This window comes from Palaemon carinicauda, chromosome 35, assembly GCF_036898095.1.
Source record: "Palaemon carinicauda isolate YSFRI2023 chromosome 35, ASM3689809v2, whole genome shotgun sequence".
NCBI lineage: Eukaryota > Metazoa > Arthropoda > Malacostraca > Decapoda > Palaemonidae > Palaemon > Palaemon carinicauda.
The window spans coordinates 70,895,361-70,901,298 of NC_090759.1; positions in this window are offsets into that span (position 1 = coordinate 70,895,361).

The following is a 5,938-nucleotide window of genomic DNA, read 5'->3' on the forward strand; positions in this document are numbered from 1 at the left end:
CTTCCTCCCATAAGGTTGGACTACAATGCCAATTCCCTGTCGCTCGCTAACCCTTCCCTATTCTGTGCGTGATCGAGTATCAGGGATGTGTGGGTGGGTGGGTGTGAAGAACTATGCGAGGGGGCGGGGGTGACTGGCGTTGCCGGGATGACGTGGTGGGAGATTGAAGGAGAGGGGGGTGGAAGCAGGAGGGTGTTTGTTGGTAGGCCTTGGTCACGAGTACTGAAAGGCCTCAGCAGTGATGGAGTGTTAGTTTCGATTCTGGGTTTTTCTTAGCATTATTTTTTTATATTTTATTTTGATAGCATTTTCTTTTTTTATATCCTGTTTTATGATTCATGGAACATTCTAAAAAAAAATAAATTAAAATTTGCTATGCACCTCTTTAGCTTTATCTTTTTTTTTTTTTTGTCACAATCTGGCTTTTTTTCCTTTTCATTTTATTATTTTTTCCCCATTAAATCACTGTTTTTTTTTGCTGTAGTCAGCTGTTTGGAGTTTGAGTTTTTTGGGCCATCAGCCACAATTGAAAATTATGACCCTGGCTTTTTCTCAGCATTATTTTCATGATTTATTTTATAGCCTTATCCTTTTTTATATCTTATTTTATGCTTCATGAAACATTCTTACAGTTTATTTGCCATCCGCCCCTTAACAGTTTTTGTTTATTAGAATTTTTTTTATATTAAATCATTGTATTTTTGGTTTTGGTCAGCGCATTGTAGTTTTTTTTTTTTTTTTTTTTTTTTTTTCTTTTTTTTTTTTTGCCAGTAGTCAATTGAAAATGTGACCATGGTTTTTTCTTAGCACTATTTTTGATTGTTTATTTGATAAACTTTTTCATGCAACATTATATTCTAATTTTTATGCTGCTATCCGCCTTTTAATTTTTTTATATTACATTTTTTTAAATGTAGTTGCTGTATTTTTTTTAATGCCATAAGCCACAATTAGAAATTGTGAGCCTGGAAGGTGGGGTAAACTTCTCTATCAGGAAGTTGGGGTAAACTTCTCCATCATTGGAGTACATATTGTATTCAAACTTATGTTTACAATGATTAGCGAATTACTTTCATATTTCTCTTACCTTGTTATTATAAGATAAAAGCTATATGAAAAATGTATAGTTATGTGCATCTGTTTGCATAGACCATATTCTACTATATAATAAAATTAGCCATTCATTTTAGATGACCTGGGATAAAATCTACCTTTGTCTACTTTTGTCTATGACTTGATTGGGAAATATCTCAAAATTACACACTCTCTCTCTCTCTCTCTCTCTCTCTCTCTCTCTCTCTCTCTCTCTCTCTCTCTCTCTCTCTCTCTTACACATACCTTTAATCCGTCCATCCATACGTGCTTGCAGGCGTATCAACAGAATTGCTAGGATTGCCCACACCTTGAAAAGAAAAAGTTTTTATAAATAGACCAAAATTAATCTCCTTTTGAAGGCATCCTTAACATCATAAAACCTAATGCATAAGTATATTAGTCACTGGTTGCGTAAATAGCAATGTTTACTCTCTCTCTCTCTCTCTCTCTCTCTCTCTCTCTCTCTCTCTCTCTCTCTCTCTCTCTCTCTCTCTCTCTCTCTCTCTTCTTTTGTATCACAGGATCTTGCCCTCTTCAAATTGAATATTGAGATTATATAATATCACGGTGAAGATATTTGTTGAAGATGATAGATGTAAAAATCTATGTATAATTGGAGAAGGTTGGGGATGGAAATGCTGGAAATTATCTACATATTTACAAATCCATGTTAATTTTTGTGTGCAACACTGTTATTTGTAGTAGATATGTATACATACACCATGAAACATGAGCTTCACCTCAGAAACCATTAATTCATAAGAGTCGATTCAACTTTATTATTATTATTATTATTATTATTATTATTATTATTACTACTAATTATTATTATTATTATTACTACTACTATTATTATTATTATTATTATTATTATTATTATTATTATTATTAGCCAAGCTACAACCCTAGTTGGAAAAGCAGGTTGCTATACGCTCCAGAGGGAAAAATAGCCCAGTGAGGAAGGAAAGGAGTTAAATGTGTACTGAAAATAATTTTTTATTATTATAAAGAATATATTTATATAAAAATATGCGCTGAAAAATATTAATAACAAATTTCTTCTTTTTTTCAGGTCAGTAACTGTATATGAAGATTGCGAATGGGCCGGTTTCTATTTTCTGTAACGGTAAGTAATATGCTGTTGTTAATAGGCCTTACAATGCCATAACTCCTTGGGACTGCTGTCAAGACTTGTGGATTTTTTCATGAGAGAGAGAGAGAGAGAGAGAGAGAGAGAGAGAGAGAGAGAGAGAGAGAGAGAGAGAGAGAGAGAGAGAGAAGAGAGAGAGAGAGAGAGAGTAGTTTTTGGCACCTGATGACTCGTGATTTATCAGCAGCTTTTCAAATGTATGTATGGAATCGTTATCCAGTATATATATATATATATATATATATATATATATATATATATTATATATTATATATATATATATATATATATATATATATATATATATTACAACGATGGAGAGTAAGACAAGCAATAACATTAAATAGGAAGTCGAAGGTATAGCCTAAAAATATCTAGAATAACTTAATTTTTCCTATTTCGTTTTTTTATCAAATTTTTTTTCATTTCTTTATCTTAGTCTACTGTATTCTTATTTAATTTCTTTATCTTATTTTTTTCCTATTTCATTTCATGATCTTAGTTTTTTTCCTATTTAATTTTTGTATCTTAGTTTTTTCTCATTTAGTTTTTGTATTTTGATCTTCCTTTTTAATTTCTTTATCTTAGTTTTATATATTCAATTTCGTTATTGAGTTTTTCATATTTAATTTATCTTATTTTTTAAATTCGTTTTTATATCTTGGTTTTTTCCTATTTAATTTTTTCCAATGTTAGTTTTTTTCCTATTTAATACCACGTGAAATGTAGATTCCCCTGACGGATGAAATGAAGGTTGTTCTGCCAGCAGTTGTACCATTATTTCCGGTTCAGACATCTGCACATTACGGATGGGTTCTCCTGTTATCGACACAGGTGTGGGTTGATGGTAACGGTTCAAACAAGGTGTATTGCATATTGGGTGCTGTAGCTGGCATTGCAAGTTGAAGCTTTTCATCTGACGTAGTGTATTAATAAGTGCATAAGATATTTTGGGATTTGTTGTTAGCTTTGATTAATTAATCCATGAGATATTTTTGTATTTATTGCTAACTTTAATCAATTAATCCATGAGATATTTTAGTATTTCTAACTTTAATCAATTAATCCATGAGATATTTTAGTATTGCTAACTTTAATAAATTAATCCATGATATATTTTAGTATATATTTGTTGCTAACTTAGGTTAATTAATCCATGAGGTATTTCAGTATATATTGCCTTCTTGAATTAATCTATAAGAAAATCTAGTATTTATTGCTGACTTGAATTAATTAGTTCATAAGATATTTTAATATTTTTCAGCTTGAATTAATCTAAGATATTCTAGTATTTATTGCTGACTTGAATTAATTAGTTCATAAGATATTTTTATATTTATTGCTAACTTTAATTAATTAATCCATAAGATATTTACAATGTATCGCTAACTTGAAAACCGAGTTTATTCAGTGAATTCTGAAAACCGTCTTTGTCTCGTCTGCTCTTCAAGTAATGGTGCATTTTAATCGCCTTAAACGCTACACGAAGTAATTAGTATTGTAGTAAACTTTGTCAAGTGAAAGTTTGGTTAATGTCTTGTTCGTCAAGACTTGTCACAGGAATTCGGTAGCTGGGTAACAGTACTTGAGTTGGTAGTTTCTAGAGATTAGAACGTTTTTAATACATTAGTTTGATGGTATGCAAAGTAATGTTTGCGTTAAATCGTTAAAGACAACGTTTGTTTGTGAAGAATTTAGCAGTATGGTGTTTGTCTTACTTGGGTATAGACAATTTTCGTTATAGGGGAATGATCAACTAATATTCTTTTGACTGCCATATAACTTAGGTTGTTTGTAAATAAACAAACTTGCTTTTTTAGGCAATGCTAATGAGTGATAAGCGAAAACAGACACGAACAATGCTTGTACTGTCAAAGACTCGCGATTGCTTGCAATGTTTGTAAATTTCAAAGGAGGGGTTATTGCTTGTAAATACAAAAACGAGAATTGTTTTTGAATAATAAAGCAGCTTTGAATTCCTGTAAATACCGTGCACACACTATAGTGAATTCTTTTTAGCGAGGCAGATTTGTACTGACTCGCAGCGGTGTCCTTTTAGCTCGGAAACGTTTCTTGATCGCTGATTGGTTGGACAAGATAATTCTAACCAATCAGATAGCAAGAAGCTTTTTCCGAACTAAAAGGGCACCGCTGCGAGTCGGTGCAAATGCGTGTCATTAAAAAAATTGACTATAGTTGCTATTAAATAAAGAAACGTTGGTTACTCCCATTTCTGTTGCATAGAGTTGCTGAGCTACACATGAACGTTTTGTTTGAGGTGAATATGAAGGTAAAGTTTAACAGGTGTGAGGCGGGTTAACAGGTGGCTAATGAGAACCTTATCAGTATTGCAGCTTTTTGCCTTTTAACTCAAGCTCTTGTATTTTCCAATGCAAACGTTCTTTACGGTCCAAAAGGTCTTTACTGTTTAACTATTTTTTGCGAGATGTTCTTGTTATACAGCTTTTATGATGTATTTAATGATTTTGCCTAGATTTGAAGAAAAAAAAATAGTTTATCTTTAATATTAAAAATGGAAATGGTAGCCTTTAGTGCTGTAACTAGAGCCTGTATAATTTTTCTTGTTGATGATGACAATTTTTCATAACTTTTTTTTTTTTCTTTCTTCGTTTGTGAATTTCTCAGCCAGTAAAATTTTTCTTAAAATTTCTTTTTCCTCTCTCTCAATTTGACTCTCATTCCTCCTCTTGATTATTTTGGAATATTGTATTAGGTTTTCTTTAACTGTGTCTGAGGATTTAAGAAATGGAGACTTTTAATATAGGAAGCATTTCAATTGGCATTACGTTTTAATTATTACTCACATTCACTGAAAAAATGAGACATGTTTTTGTTTTGATTAATATGGAATCATAGAAAATCAGTTTCATCTGTTCGTTTACCAGTTTAGCTTAGTAAGGCGAATTAATTTATAATGGGACTATATTATTTATGATTTATTTTTAGCAGTAAAAAATATTCATAAGACTATTGTCAGTTATAATATTTACTTAGTTTCATTAATGGATATCTTTTCGTGATAGATAATGTTTATTTTCTAGCTTGGTAAAAAACACCTATTTATCTAGTTGAATAAAGAACATATTTATAAATGTTTATGGATATTTATGTACTGAAGTTGAATAGAGAAAATTTAATTATTTAGCTCAATAAAGCAATTATCATGTTGAAGAAAATTATTTATCTATCTTGATTAATAAAGTAATATTATTTTGCATAATAGATAGGATTTATCTAGCATCATATGTATGATTTATGTAACATAATATAATAAATAGGATTGATTAAGCATGACATAAGGGATTTATTTAACATAGAAATAGGATTTATCTAGCAGGATAAATGTGATTCTTTTAACTTGATAGTAGGATTTATTTAACATACTATATAGGATTTATAGGAGTTCTTTAGCATGATAAATAGGATTCATTTAGCATAATAAATAGGATTTACTTAGCATAATAAATAGGATTTATTTAGCATAATAAGTAGGATTTATTTAGAATACTAAATAGGATTTATTTAGCATACTAAATAGGATTTATTTAGCATAATAAATAGGATTGATTTAGCATAATGAATAGGATTTATTTAGCATACTATATAGGATTTATTTATTATACTAAATATGATTGATTTAGCATAATAAATAGGATTTATTTATCATACTAA